General features: G+C 35.8%; 1 protein-coding gene across 14 annotated transcripts in view; it reads right to left on the reverse strand.

Moving 5' to 3' along the window:
• The window catches only part of CLOCK (clock circadian regulator), a 121,171-nt gene that overhangs the window by 87,349 nt on the left and 18,832 nt on the right, over positions 1–14,990 (reverse strand). For 6 of the 14 annotated variants that reach the window (XM_050790552.1, XM_050790559.1, XM_050790557.1 and 3 more), the window contains exon 2: positions 11,880–12,000. The exons of 6 other annotated variants lie outside the window; for them this stretch is intronic. The gene's annotated coding sequence lies outside the window, so the exon portion shown is untranslated. Of the gene's footprint in view, positions 1–387; positions 2,198–11,879; positions 12,001–14,990 lie in introns of those variants that run through there. 2 more of the 14 variants (XM_050790555.1, XM_050790553.1) reach the window with 2 other exon arrangements.

Genomic DNA, 14,990 nt, shown 5'->3' on the forward strand with positions numbered 1-14,990 from the left:
GATAACAGATGATATGGTACATCTTTTCATATGCTTCTTGCTGTTTGTACATCTTCTTTGGTAAGGTATCTGTCAGCATACCTGGCCCATTTTTTAACTGGTTTGTTGGTTAAAGCTGTTAAGTTTTAAGAGTTCGTTGTGTACTTTGGATAAAAGTCCTTTATCAAATATGTCTTTTGCAAATACCTTCAAGTCTGTGGTTTGTCTTTTTATTCTTTTGATAAGTACCTTTCACAGAGCAGAAATTTTTAATTTTAATTAAATTTAATTTTTTTCTAACATGGAACACATCTTTGATGTGGAGGATAAAAACTCGCTGCCAAACCCAAAGTCATCTAGATTTTCTCCTATGTTATCTTCTAGGAGTTTTATACTTTTACAACTTACATTTAGGTCTATGATCCATTTTGAGTTAATTTTTATGAAGGGTATAAGGTCTGTCAAGATTCACTTTTTTGCACGTGGACAGTTGTTCCAGTACCATTTGTTGAAGACTATATTTTCTCCATTGTATTGTCTTCGTTCCTCTGTGAACCATTAGTTGACTATGCAATAATAAACTGCATAACAATATTTCAGGACAGACCGTATAGATGACAGTGGTCCTGTAAGATTATAAGACAGCTGAAAAATTCCTATTGTCTAGTGACTTTACAGCTGTTGTAGCCATCATAACATTGTAGTGCAAATTACTTTTTAAATACATTTAGTGTAGTCTAAGTGTACAGTGTATATAAAGTCTATAGCAGTGTACACTAATGTCCTAGGCCTTCACATTCAATCTACGCTCACTCACTGACTCACCCTACGCAACTTCCAGCCCAAAAATCTCCATGGTAAGTATTCTATGTAAAGTATACGGTCATCTTTTATACTGTATGTTTATGTTCCTTTTCTACATTCAGATACACAAACTCTTACTGTTACATTAAAATTACGTATAGTATTCACTACAGTAACATGCTGTACAGTTTAGGAACAATAGGCTGCACCATACAGCCTAGGTGCAGGGCAGGCTATACACCTAAGTTTGTGTAAATATACTCCACGTTATTTGAACAACAACAAAATCATCCAACGATGCATTTCTCATCTCAGAATGTATCTCTTTCATTAAGTGACACATGACTGTACTGATGTGGATCTATTCCCGGGCTCTCTATTCTGTTCCACTGATCTATTAAAATATTTGTCTAATTGCTGATCTATTAAAATATTTGTCTATGCTGATCTATTAAATTATTTGTCTATGCTTTCACCAATACCACACTGCTTGATGACTGTAGTTGTAAAGTAAGTCTTGAAGTCAGGCAATGTTGGATCTCCAAATTTGTTCTTTTCTTTCAATTTTCAGTTTTCTATTCTGGGTCTTTTGCCTCTCCATATAAACTTATTGGAATCAGTTTGTTGATATCTACAACAAAGTGCAATTTTGACTAGGATTATATTCAGTCTACAAATAAAATTGCGAAGAACTGACATCTTGTCAATACAGTCTTCCTATCCATGAACATGTTACTTAGTTCTTGTTTGATTTCTTTCATCAGAGTTTTGAAGTTTTCTTTGCACATATTTTATATATATTTTATTAAATTTATACCTAAGAATTTATTTCAGGAGATTAATGGTATTGTGCTTTTAATTTCAGAATTCCACTTGTTCACTGCTGGTATATAGGAACATAATCTACTTTTGCATATTAACCTTGTATCCTGCTACCTTGTGCTTTTGGTTCCAGTTTGTCAATTCTTTTGGAGCTTCTAAATAAACAATCATATCATCTTGCAAACAAAATGAGTTTTATTTCTTCTTTCCCAATCACTATACATTTCATTTCATTTTCTTATCTTATTGCATTAGTTAGAACTTCCAGTATGATGCCGAAAAGGAGTGGTAAAACGGGACATCCTTATCCTGTTCCTGATCTTACTGGGAATCTTACGTTCTAGATTCTCACCATTATGTAAAACATTAGCTATAGTTTTATTCTCACATTCATAAAATACTTTTAATCTTCCATTCATATCCCAATACCTAATTCAGTGATGCTCTTTACTGCATTTAGGCTGTTATGTCCCCTTATCTCTTTTTAAAAAATTATTATTTACCATTCTGAGGCACAATTCACACACTATATAACTCAGCCATTTAAAACCTACGATTCAGTGTTTTTTATATTTACAGAGTAAATATAAATGTAAATTTATATTTACATTTATATATATAATGTAAGTTTTATATTTACAGAGTTGTGCAACTATCACTACAATCTAATTTTAGAACATTTTTATCCCTCCCCCACTTTGCTGAGCTGTAGATTTTTTCGAAGATGTTCTTTCTCAAGTCGAAGAAGTTCCTCTCTATTCCAAGTTATACAGTTACGGAGAGTTTTTTTTTTTTTTTTAAATCAAGAATGGGTGCTGGGTTCTGTCAAATGTTTTTTAAACATCTATTGATATGATCATACAATTGTGTTTTCTTTAGCTAGTCAATGTGACGGATTATACTAATTTCTTACATGCCTTGGATAAATCCCACTTGATCATAGCATATAGTTCATTTTATAAATGTTGAATTTGATTTGCTAATATTTTGTTGGGGATTTTTGCATCTACATTCATAAGAGATCAATTGGTCTACAGTTTTCTTTTCTTGCAGTATCGTTGTCTGGTTTTGGTATTGAAGTAATACTGGCCTCACAGAATGAGTTAGAAAGTATTCCCTCTGCTTCTGTCTTCTCAGAGACTGTTAATATTGGTATAATTTCTTCCTTAAATGTTTGGTAGAATTAGAACTCACCAATGAACCCATCTCGGCCTGGTGATTTCTATCTTAAAAGATTATAAATAATTGTTGACTCAATTTAATAGATATAGGCCTATTCAGATTGTCTATTTCTTGCATGACTTTTGGCAGATTGCGTCCTTCAAGGAATTGGTTCATTTCATCTAGGTTATCAAATTCGTGGGCACAGAGTTGTTCATAATATTCCTTAATATTTTTAATATAAATGGGAATCTGTTATGATTTCTACTTTCATGTCTTCTATTAGCAATTTGTGTTCTTTTTCCTTAGTCTAGTTGGAAGCACATCAATTTTATTAATCTCTTCAAAGAACCAGCTTTTGGTTTTGTTGATTTTCTGTAAGATTTTTTGTTTTCCACTTCACTGGTTCTGCTGTTTTGTTTGTTTGTTTTGAGACGGAGTCTTGCTCTGTTGCCCAGGCTGGAGTACAGTGGCAAGATCTCGGCTCACTGCAAGCTCCGCCTCCCGGGTTCAAGTGATTCTCCTGCCTCAGCCTCCCAATGAGCTGGGATTACAGGTGCCCGCCACCATGCCTGGCTAAATTTTTGAATTTTTTGTATTTTTAGTAGAGATGGGGTTTCACTGTATTAGCCAGGGTCTTGATCTCCTGACCTCATGATCCGCCTACCGCTACCTCCCAAAGTGCTGGGATTACAGGTGTGAGCCACCACAACCAGCCTCTGCTCTAATTTTTATTGTTTCCTTTCTTCTGCTTACTTTGGATTTAATTTGCTCTACTTTTTGTAGTTTCCTGAGGTTTTAGATCTTTACTCTTTTCTAATATACGTATTCCACCCTATAAATTTCCCTCTAGGCACTGCGTTTGTTTCATCCCACAAATTTGGTTGTTTTCATTTTCATTTAGTTCAAAATATTTTTAGATTTCTCTTGATACATCAGTGTAGTGTGCAAAAAAAGATGAAAATAAAAAAATTTTTAATAATAAATTAAATTTCTTGAGAATCTCTGACACATGTGTTAAGAGTGTTGTTTAATCTTCAAGTATTTGGGGATTGTCCAGCTCTCTTTCTGTTACTGATTTCTACTTTAATTATATTGTGGTCTGAGAACAGACACTGTCTGATTTCTATTCTTTCAAATTTGTTAAGGTGTTTTATGGCCCAAAATGTTGTCTCTCGTGGTGAGTGTTCCACATAGGCTTGAGAAGAATGTGTATTCTGCTGTTGTTGGATGAAGTAGACTATAGATGTCAATTATATCAAGTTGTTCGACAGCACTGTTGAACTCGTCTATGTCTTTACCGGTTTTCTGTCTGCTAGAACTGTCCATTTCTAACTATGGGATAAAGTCTCCATTATAAGAGCAGATTCATCTGTTTCTCCTTGCGGTTCTGTTTTTGCCTCACATACTTTGATGCTCCACTGTTAGCCACATAGATGTTTAGGACTACTATCTCTTCTTGGAGAACTGACCCATTTATCATTATTTATGCAATGCCCCTCTTTATTCCAGATAACTTCCTTGCTCTGAAAGCTGCTCTGTCTGAAATTAAAATATAGCTATTCATGCTTTCTTTTGGTTAGTGTTAGCATACTGTATTTTTCCCCATCCATTTTCTTTTAATCTATGTATCTATATTTAAAGTGTTTTTTTTGTAGACAACATAAAGTTAAGCCTGGATTTTTCATCCACTCCGGCACTGTCTTTTAATTGGTGTGCTGAGATCACTAACATTTAAAGTGATCATTGATATAGTTAGATTAGTAGCTACCATATTTGTGATTGCTGTTCTTTATTCCTATTTTAGTCTTCCAGTCTTTTTCTGCCTGTTGTAGTTTTACATGATTCTATTTTCTCTCCTTTCTTGGCATACTTTTTCATTTTCTTTTGTTTTTTCACTTTTTTCAGTAGTTGCCCTGGAGTTCACAATATACATTTACAACTAATGTAAGTCTGCTTTCAAGTAACACTAAACCACTTTATGGGTAGTGCAAGTACCACATAATAATCCTAATACCTCCCTCCTATCCTTTGTATCATTCCTGTCATTCATTTCACTTTTACATAAGCACACATAATTGAATATACTATTGATAATATGATTTTGGACAAACCATCAGTTAAGCCCGTTAATGTGGTGGATCACATTGATTTTTAAATATTTAACCTGCCATGTATCCCTAGAATAAACTCCATATGATTATTATAGTATAAGATTCTGTTGTCCGGGCATGGTGGCTCACACCTGTAATCCCAGCACTTTGGGAGGCTGAGGTGGGTGGATCATGAGGTCAGGAGATCGAGACCATCCTGGCTAACATGGTGAAACCCTGTCTCTACTAAAAATACAAAAAATTAGCCGGGTGTGGTGGCACGTGCCTGTAGTCCCAGTTACTTGGGAGGCTGAGGCAGGAGAATCACTTGAACTTGGGAGGCAGAGGTTACAGTGAGCCGAGATCACGCCACTGCACTCCAGCCTGGGCAACAGAGACACTCTGTGTCTCAAAAAAACAACAAAACAAAACAAAACAAAATGATTTTTTTTATATGTTGCTGAATTTTATTTGCTAATATTTAGTTGAGGATTTTTGTGTCTCTATTTACAAATAATATTGGTTAATTTGTTATTTTTGTTCTGCCTTTGGTTGTAGTATCAGGATAATACTTGAAATGTTCCCTTCTCTTCTAGAAGTTTTCTAGAAGAGACTGTGTAGATTAGACTCTACGGTGAAACCAACTGGGCCTAGAGATATCTTTTTGGGGAGTTTCAGAATTACAAAATCAATTTCCTTAATGATTATGGGATAGCAGTAGTAGAATGTTGGCTTTGTCACTACTCTTACACATTGATGGTGGGAATATAAATTGATATAAACTTTATAGAGAACATTACATCAGCACCCTTAACAAAATTACAAATGTTTTTACCCTTTGGTACAGAAATATAGGGGTTATAACCAGCATTTAAAAAATGAAACATGGTGGGGGTTGGGAGTCGGACCGCAGGACACCTAGTTATGGTAAAGGGTACTTCCTGAAACTGTTGTTTCAGATATGTGTTTGAGTGTGTATGAGTGTACTAGGTCATAACATAAAATATTATTTCTTACTATGAGTTGTGGTCATAGAAGTTTGGGAGCTACTGTTTCAGCTTTAAAAGGATAACCTGAGGCAAAAATCATAAACTGACACTTAGGGAAGAGAGGGTATAATGTCAGGATATGAAGAGAAAGTTAAAGAAAATAAGGCAGATAAGGAGACAAAGCAAACATGAGGTATGACATTACCAAGCTATGTACAGCCATGAGAAAACTGGCCTATTTGGGGTAAATGCAGAGGAGAGAAGACAGGGAGAATTTATCTGATCAGTGCTAAAGAGACATAACAGATCCGGCAAAGATTTTCCCACAGGGTATTAATTCCTAAATAAAAATCCCAAATATTTATTGTTTTCCTCATGATACCATCTTTCCTTAAAAGGCTGACTGTAGACATTCACTGTGCCCAGACGTCAAAGAACTGTATCAGTGCTATGGTGTAAATGTTTGTGTCCCTCCAAAATTCTTATGTTAAAACTTAATCCCCAATGTGGTAGTATTAAGACATGGGGCCTCTGGCAGGTAATTAAGTCATGAGGGCTCCACCCTCATCAATGAGATTAGTGCCCCTTATAAAAGGCCCGAGGGAGCTTGTTCCCCTCCCTTTCCATCATGTGAGGACACAGCAAGAAGGCACCAGAATGAGCCTTCACCACAATACTGAATCTGCTGGCAACTTGATCTTGGACTTCCCAGTCTCTAGAACTGTAAATAATAAATTTCTGTTGCTTATTAATTAGTCAGACTAAGATACTTTGTTACAGCAGCCAAATGGACTAAGACAACCGACAAGTTATAAGAGGCAGTTCCAATGCCCTGGAATGACACTGAATCCCAGATCATCAATGAGTATCCTCATGTCAATACATTTTCCTCAAGCTAACCTTATATTCTGCCCCCCATCTAATCCAACACCTTTCAAAACATTCTCATACCTGTTTCCCTGGTTTCTCTAGATGCTTATTATTCAAGTCCTGCAATTTTATTTTGTTTTATTTTTATTTGATAGGGTTTCGCTCTGTTGCCCAGGCTGGAGTGCAATGGAACAATCATAACTGACTACACCCTCAAACTCCTGGGCTCAAGTGATCCTCCCGCCTCAGCCTCTGGAGCAGCTAGAACTACAGGCACACACCACCACGCCCAGCCAATTTTTAAAAAAGTTTTTTGTACAGACAAGGTCTCACCATGTTACCCAGGCTGGTCTCGAACTCCTAGCCTCAAGTGGTCCTCCCGCCTTGGCTTCCCACAGCACTGGGATTACAGGTGCGAGTCACTGAGCCTGCAGTCCTGCAATTCTTTTTGTATACAGGATAGTTCTTTCTGGAGCAGGGCTTGTAATTCTCTTATTGGGCTGTGCTAAGACCCTGACTATAGTTATTAACCAGAGGATAACGAGTCATAGTAGAGGCAGATCTTAAGAATAAACGTCATTGGACCAGGCGTGGTAGCTCATGCCTGCAATCCCAGCACTTTGGGAGGCCAAGGTGGGCAGATCACCTGAGGTCAGGAGTTCAAGACCAGCCTGACCAACATGGTGAAAATACAAAAATACAAAAAGTAGCCGGCTGTGGTGGCACACACCTACAATTCCAACTACTCAGGAGGCTGAGGCAGGAGAATTGCTTGAACCCGGAAAGCGGAGACTGCAGTGAGCAGAGACTGGCCAGTGCACTTCAGCCTGGGCAATAGAGCAAGAATCTGCCTCAAAAAAATAAAAAAAATAAAATAAAATAAAAAAACGTCATTGAACAAAGCTCCTTCTTTGGATGGGATCACTGCACAGTCTTCAAGCAATGAGGACGGGGGGGTGGTAGGGGGTCTTTCCTCTGCCAGAGGGAAATGGGATGTTTCTCCTTGCCAGGAAGCTTCAGCAGGAATTGTAGGATTAAAAATTCTGAAGTACAGGGATCCACTCTCTCCCTATTAGAGCACTGACTGAGACACAGAAGACCTGTCAAGGTTTGCATATTTAGTCTTCTCTGCAGTTGTATCACCTTAATAATCCGATTCAAGGCCAACATTTTAGCACAGTCTTCCTGAAGCCAACAGGGTAGAATTCTGTTATCCTATAAAACTGTCATAGAAGCCCTCTGGGTTTCAGAGTACGCCTTACATTGGCAATTAGTTGTGCTAAATCTAACTACCTTTTTAAGGCCACCGAATCATCAAAAGCAACAACCTCATATCACAATCCTTAAAATTATCACTGCCCCCACACCAATCAAGTGAAGTATCTGTTTTCTCCCAACACCCTGACTTCTATGAGCCTTGCTCCCATTAATTACAGATGAAAGTTTTAGGATTATGATGCCAACTGTATCCAAGGGTCATCAACACCTCATTTACTAACAGCAATAGTTTTCCCTACTGTGCAGATGAACTGGTGAAAATTCAACTCCTAAAATATCATTATGAGGATCTGCTTTTGTAGTATGAAAACAGAAAACAACACCTAGAAAACAACACCTGAGGCAAAACAGACTGTTGACACAGGTATCCTACTGCTTCAAATTTATATTAATTTTACAATATACATTTAAAATAAACAAATCCACAGTAGACATAAAGGGTTTTTCTCCCTCCAAAGTATTTTTAATACTAAGGTTCAGTTCTAAGGAAACAAAGTGAGGTAATGTTAAACTCATACAAGCTACAAATTTTAGAGGCATTTTAAATACTCTTTCTCCCTTACTCCTTCAAAATTTTCCCAATTCTGTGACTGGAATTAATCTTCATAAATTCCTCTTCCCATCCCCTGCCTCCAGCACCAGCCCTCTTGAATCCATCCCTTGCTTTATATCAGAAGACTCTAACATTCATATTTGATCATGTCACTCAAATTCCCTGAGATATAAAAATTGCTCCCTATAACAACTCCTTTGTGAACTCCAGATTTAGTCCCCAAGGTTCAGCATTATCTCTTCCGAGTCTCTCATGATTTAACCCTTTCCATTTACTTGCTATTCACTACATACATCAAATTTTGTCACACCTCCAAGTTTATGCTCACTGTTTCTTCGGTCTACACTATTTTTACAGATATTCTCTTACAAAAGTGCAACTTTAACACTGGTAAAACAGTTTCTTTCTAAAATGCACTAGAAAAAAATTCAATTTTAAATGGAACTACAGTAATTTGTGTCCCTTAATTTATCTGTCACATAAATTCAAACTTCTATGTTTTTTGTGTGTTTTTTTGAGATGGAGTTTTGCTCTTGTTGCCAGAGCTGGAGTGCAATGGCATGATCTCAGCTCACTGCAACCCACACTTCCCAGATTCAAGCGATTCTCTTGCCTCAGCCTCCCAAGCAGCTGGGATTACAGGCATGCGCCACCACGCGTCGCTAATTTTTTGTATTTAGTAGAGATGGGGTTTCACCATGTTAGGCTAGTCTTGAACTCCTGACCTCAGGTGATCCACCCACCTCAGCCTCCCAAAGTGCTGGGAATGCACGCATGTGCCAACATGCCGGGCTCAAATTTCTATGTTTTACAAAGCTCACTTATACATTTTAGATGTGTGCTGGTGCTCTCCAAATTCTGATTCTTGCTACTGTTATACTGTAGTGGTAATGCCTCATGAATTACTGGCCTTTACAAGTATGCAAAGGAAATGGGCCTCTCAGACTCAGACATACTTGAGCAAATTATTCACTTTGCTTGAATTTCAGTTTCCTCACCTCTGAATTCTCTCTAAATACATCTATACATCTATGGATGCTATGCAATTTTTATTAATATCTTATATTGATTTATTTCCATATGGTATACATATATGAGTGTGTATGTAACTAGACAAACTGATCTTAGTATTTATGTGGAAGAGCAAAAGGCTAAGAATAGCTACAGTAATTTGAAGAAGAAAACGGAGAAAGCAGTCCTACAAATAATCAAGCCTTATAATATGGGTCTTTCAAAACAAAGATAGAGAGAAGATCAGAAATAGAGTTATACATACACTAAAAAGGCAGCATTATAAACAAAGAGGGAAAGAATGGAATATTATAATAATTATAAATAAATTTATTTATTTAATATTTAAAAAAAAAATAAAAAAAAAAAAATAAAAAAAATAAAAAATATAAAAATTATTAATTTAATATATTAAATTTAAAAAAATATATAAATTAATAATAAATAAATATATATTATAAAATTAAAAATATATAATAATTTATTATAAAATAATAAAAATAATATTTAATAAATATATAAAATTTTTAAATATTAAATATAAATAATTAAATAATAAAAACTATCCATTAACGGTACAGAGACAACAGGTACCCAAATAGGGCAAAAAAGTTATACTGGATTTCTTTCTTACCACACGAAAACAAATTCCAAGTGCATCAGACCCAAATATGAAGGCAAAACAGAAATTTTTAGAAGAAAACACACAATACCTTCATATGTATAGAGTAGAAAATAACTTTTTAAAACTATCATAAACCTTAAAGGAAAACAAGCCAAACACAAACTTTAAAAAATATATATATTTGGCTTCATTCTAATTAAATCTAATTTAATGTTTATTCTTAACTTTTCTAATTACCAAAATATCCCATAAACAAATGAAAAGACAAATCAGACTGAGAAAATATACCACAGATTAGTATCCGAAGTTCTAACAAGATACTACATATCAGTAAGAAAAAAAGATAAGACAAAAGATGTGAACCAGTAATAAACTATGTTTTTTGTTTTTTTTTTAAAAAGAAGCATAAAGAACCAATAAACGTAAGAAAACATGCTAAACCTCATGAACAGAATAAGTAGTTGGAAAAATAGGTAACTTAAACAGGTATCTTACCCCTTAAAGAATAATAAGATTAACAGCCATACATTCTTCACTTAGATTCATCAACTGTTAACAATCTGCCACATCTGTACACTTTCCACCATATATATGTATTTGTGAATGCACTTTCCCTCTCTCATATATATGTATGCATCTCCATATACAACATACAAATATGCACATGTACATACGGGCAGATCATGAGGTCAAGAGATCGATATCACCCTGGCTAAGATAGTGAAACCCCGTCTCTACTAAAAATACAAAAAAAAATTAGCCAGGCATGGTGGCGGACACCTGTAGTCTCAGCTACTGGGGAGGCTGAGGCAGGAGAATAGCGTGAACCCAGGAGGCGGAACTTGCAGTGAGCCGAGATCGCACCACTGCACTACAGCCTGGGTGACAGAGCAAGATTCTGACTCAAAAAGACAACCGAGCAAATGTAAAACTCTCACTTGTGACCAAAGAGTAGCTAGAGTATCGAGTCAACCCTCAGGGTACAGAACAGTCATCACTATTTACACCTTCTTGGTCCAACGGACCCTTTATGTTTTCAAGTCACTTTATGAATTATTTATACGAGAATAAAGGGATAATAAAAAAAATTACTGACACTTAAAAAATTAAACATATCACAACCAAATTTTTATTCCCTTTTTTGAGGCTTTGAAAATGTATCTACATGACATGGCAATGTCCTCTGAATGCAACTGACTGATCATCCATGCATGAATCTGGAACATAATCATCTTGTATTGCTTCCAGGTTTCACATACATCTCTAATACCTCTCCAGATACATCTCTACATACATTTCAAATATATTTCTAATACTTCTCCAGATTTCTAATACATATCTCTAATTTCATATCAGCTTATCAATATTTTGACTCTTCTTGCAATTTCATTTAAAAAAAATTGAAGAATTTTTTGAAACCTTTGATGGCTTATAATTTTATTAAAAGTGGATACCATCTTTTTTTGCACCAAAACTGCAAGACATTCTTGTTTTTAAGTACCAATTAAAATGAGCAATCAAACAACTTTTTTCTTTTTAAATAATCTATTTCCTTCCAGTCACCTTTGTTACACATCTTTAGTATTACAAACTGTTATCTAGTAAATTTTGGCATGCAAACATCATAAAAGATGAAAGAACACATCATTCTCGCAAAACAGGATTGTGTAAGGCTTATCAGAAAATACTCATACCTGGCTGGGCACAGCAGCTTATGTCTGTAATCTCAGTATTTTGGGAGGCTGAAGCAGGCGGATCACTTGAGGCCAGGAGTTTGAAGACCAGCCTGGCCAACACAGCAAAATCCTCTCTCTACTAAAAATACAAAAAAAAAAATTAGCTGAGCATGGTGGCACCGGCCTGTAGTCCCAGCTACTCAAGAGGCTGAGGCAGGAGAATTGCTTGAGTCTAGGAGGCAGACATTGCAGTGAGCTGAGATCACACCACTACACTCTAGCCTAGGCAACACAGTGAGACTCTGTCTCAAAAATAAAATAAATAAATAAATAAAAAGAAAAAAGAAAACAGAAAATATTAACACCTGTTAAATGACTGACTAGATAAGAATAACTATATTTTTATTTTTTCACTCAGAAATATAATTCTTCATGCATTGATTTCTGAGTCTGAGAAAATTCACCTATTATACGAATAAGTACAGTCTGAGATTTTGCTTAACTTGCTTTACCTATTTTTATTTTTTTATTTTAAATTATACCTATTACTTACATTTGTGGTTCACATAAAATTTCTATTGGACAATGATGGTCCAGTGATTCACATGAAATTTCTATTGAATAAAGCCTGAAGTGCATTTATTTTTCTCTTTGCATTTATGTGCTGGTTTGTCAAAGAGATGTGAAACATCTTCCTGTAATTTTTCCTCTTTGCCATAATGGGCAGAAATGAAAATTTCTAAATTCTCAACTGTTTCTAATGAAAGCAGAAAGCAGCCTACAATGATGGTATCTCCAGACATATAACTTCTAGAAAGATGATATAATACTTTGGGAAACGCAAAAATCTTAAAAACAAACAAAAAAATACAAAAGTGACAATTTATTTCCATATTCTATCACTCTCCTAGGTGGTTCCATCATTTTTCCATTTTCATATTATCTTTTAGGAGGGATGGAAATAATTGATGAGTAATATGTTATGAATGGAATGAAACAAATCTCAGTAATGAAACAAGTCTTAGAATGATGAATCACAATCCTTAAAGCTACAGGAATATAAGCAATGAAAGAATGAGTTTTATTCAGTTTTTAAAAAGAAAATCTTGGCTGCGCACAGTGGCTCATGTCTGTAATCGCAGCACTTTGAAAGGACAACATGGGAGGATCACTTGAGGTTGCGAGTTCGAGACCAGCCTGGGCCACATACCCTGTTCTTTAGAAAAAAATTTAAAAAAGAAAAACAGCCAGACATGGTGGCACATGCCTATAGTTCTAGCTACTCAGAAGTCTGAGGCAAGAAGATCGCTTGAGCCCAGGAATTGGAAGTTACGATAAGCTATGATCCCACCACTGTACTCCAGCCTGGGTAACAGAGCAAGACCTTGCCTCTAAATAAATGAATAATTTTTTTTTTTTTTTGAGATGGAGTTTTGTTCTTGTTGCCCAGGTTGGAGTGCAATGGCACAATCCTGGCTCACTGCAATATTCATCTCAAGTAGCTGGGATTACAGGTGCCCACCACCATGCTCAGCTAATTTTTTTTTGTATTTTTAGTAGAGACGGGGTTTCACCATGTTGGCCAGGCTGGTCTCAAACTCCTGGCCTCAAGTGATCCACCCGCCTCAGCCTCCCAAAGTGCTGGAATTACAAGCATGAGCCACCACACCTGGCTAAATAAAAAAAAAATTTTAAGTATATGTTACCTTTCTTCTTTCAAAGGCCTTTAAGAAAAAATGACAGTCAAGAAATTATTAGTCCTTCAATAGTTAGAACTGCTATTTAAAAAAAAAAAAAAATTCCAGTGTATACTGATGGTATGCCAAGGGTTAATAAGAAAATATTTAAGTATAGGTTGAGTATGCCTAATACAAAAATTGAGAATCAGAAATGCTACAAAATATGAACCTTTTTGAGCAATGACATTACACTCAAAGCAGTATTTCAGATTTCAGATTTTCGGGACACTCAACTGAAAAGTATACTACAAATATTCCACAATCGGAAAAAAATATGAAGTCTGAAACGCTTCTAATCCCAAGCATTTCAGATAAGAGATATTCAATCTGTAATAGGAAATTAACAAAGCATTTTCCTTGCCTGTCCTGTCAAACTGTATTTCAAGGTAGGCAAAGGGACCAAAGTACTGAGAGCTACTCCTTTAAAGAAAAATTTCAACTAAGAACAAAAGAAATTACATACATAGGCAAAAATCATCAACCCTAAAAACCATTAGGAGAAAAAGTAATGGTGAATTTCACAATGGATCATATTGTCACCAACTGAATTCACTTATCAATCTTAACATCTCTAACACTGGGACAACCACATATCATGATATAATATGTAGTAACAGTACTACTTACAGAATATTCTTGTTAAGAGTCTAACTAGAATTTATGAACCTTTAGATCATACATTCTCAACAGTAGTAATGTCACATTCAAGAAGGCAAAGAAATCTTAAAACAGTAAATTAAGACAGTTTCTCATCCTCCAAATCACACTACTGTGTCTGCCCCCAGTTCTGGGGAAGAGGTGCAGTGTCGACAATACGGAAAAAAAAAAGTTCCAGGCTGGGAGTGGTGGCTCACGCCTGTAATCCCAGCACTTTGGGAGGCCGAGGTGGGCGGATCATGAGGTCAGGAGATCGAGATCATCCTGGCTAACACGGTGAAACCCCGTCTCTACTAAAAATACGAAAAATTAGCCAGGCAAGGTGGTGGGTGCCTGTAGTCCCAGCTACTTGGGATACTGAGGCAGGAGAATGGCATGAACTCGGGAAGCAGACCTTGCAGTAAGCCAAGACGGTGCCACTGCACTCCAACCTGGGCAACAGAGCGAGACTCTGTATCAAAAAAAAAAAAAAAAGTAATAAGTAAAATGACATCAAAAGGAATAAGAAAACGCAGAACGTGAAACATTATAAAGAAAAATAGACCCAGTTCCTTCAACATGGAAGGTAAAAAGACTTGGGAGTCTTTACTGTGGTAATCATTTTTAGAAATATACTTTAAAATATTAACAGATAAATAATATGTGGAATACACTTGAAAATAATATTAGAAGAGGGTAAGGAGATTAAAGTATAGATGAAACGAGAGGTGTTGAGTAAATAAATCACTAAAAG

The sequence above is a fragment of the Macaca thibetana genome, chromosome 5, assembly GCF_024542745.1.
Source record: "Macaca thibetana thibetana isolate TM-01 chromosome 5, ASM2454274v1, whole genome shotgun sequence".
NCBI lineage: Eukaryota > Metazoa > Chordata > Mammalia > Primates > Cercopithecidae > Macaca > Macaca thibetana.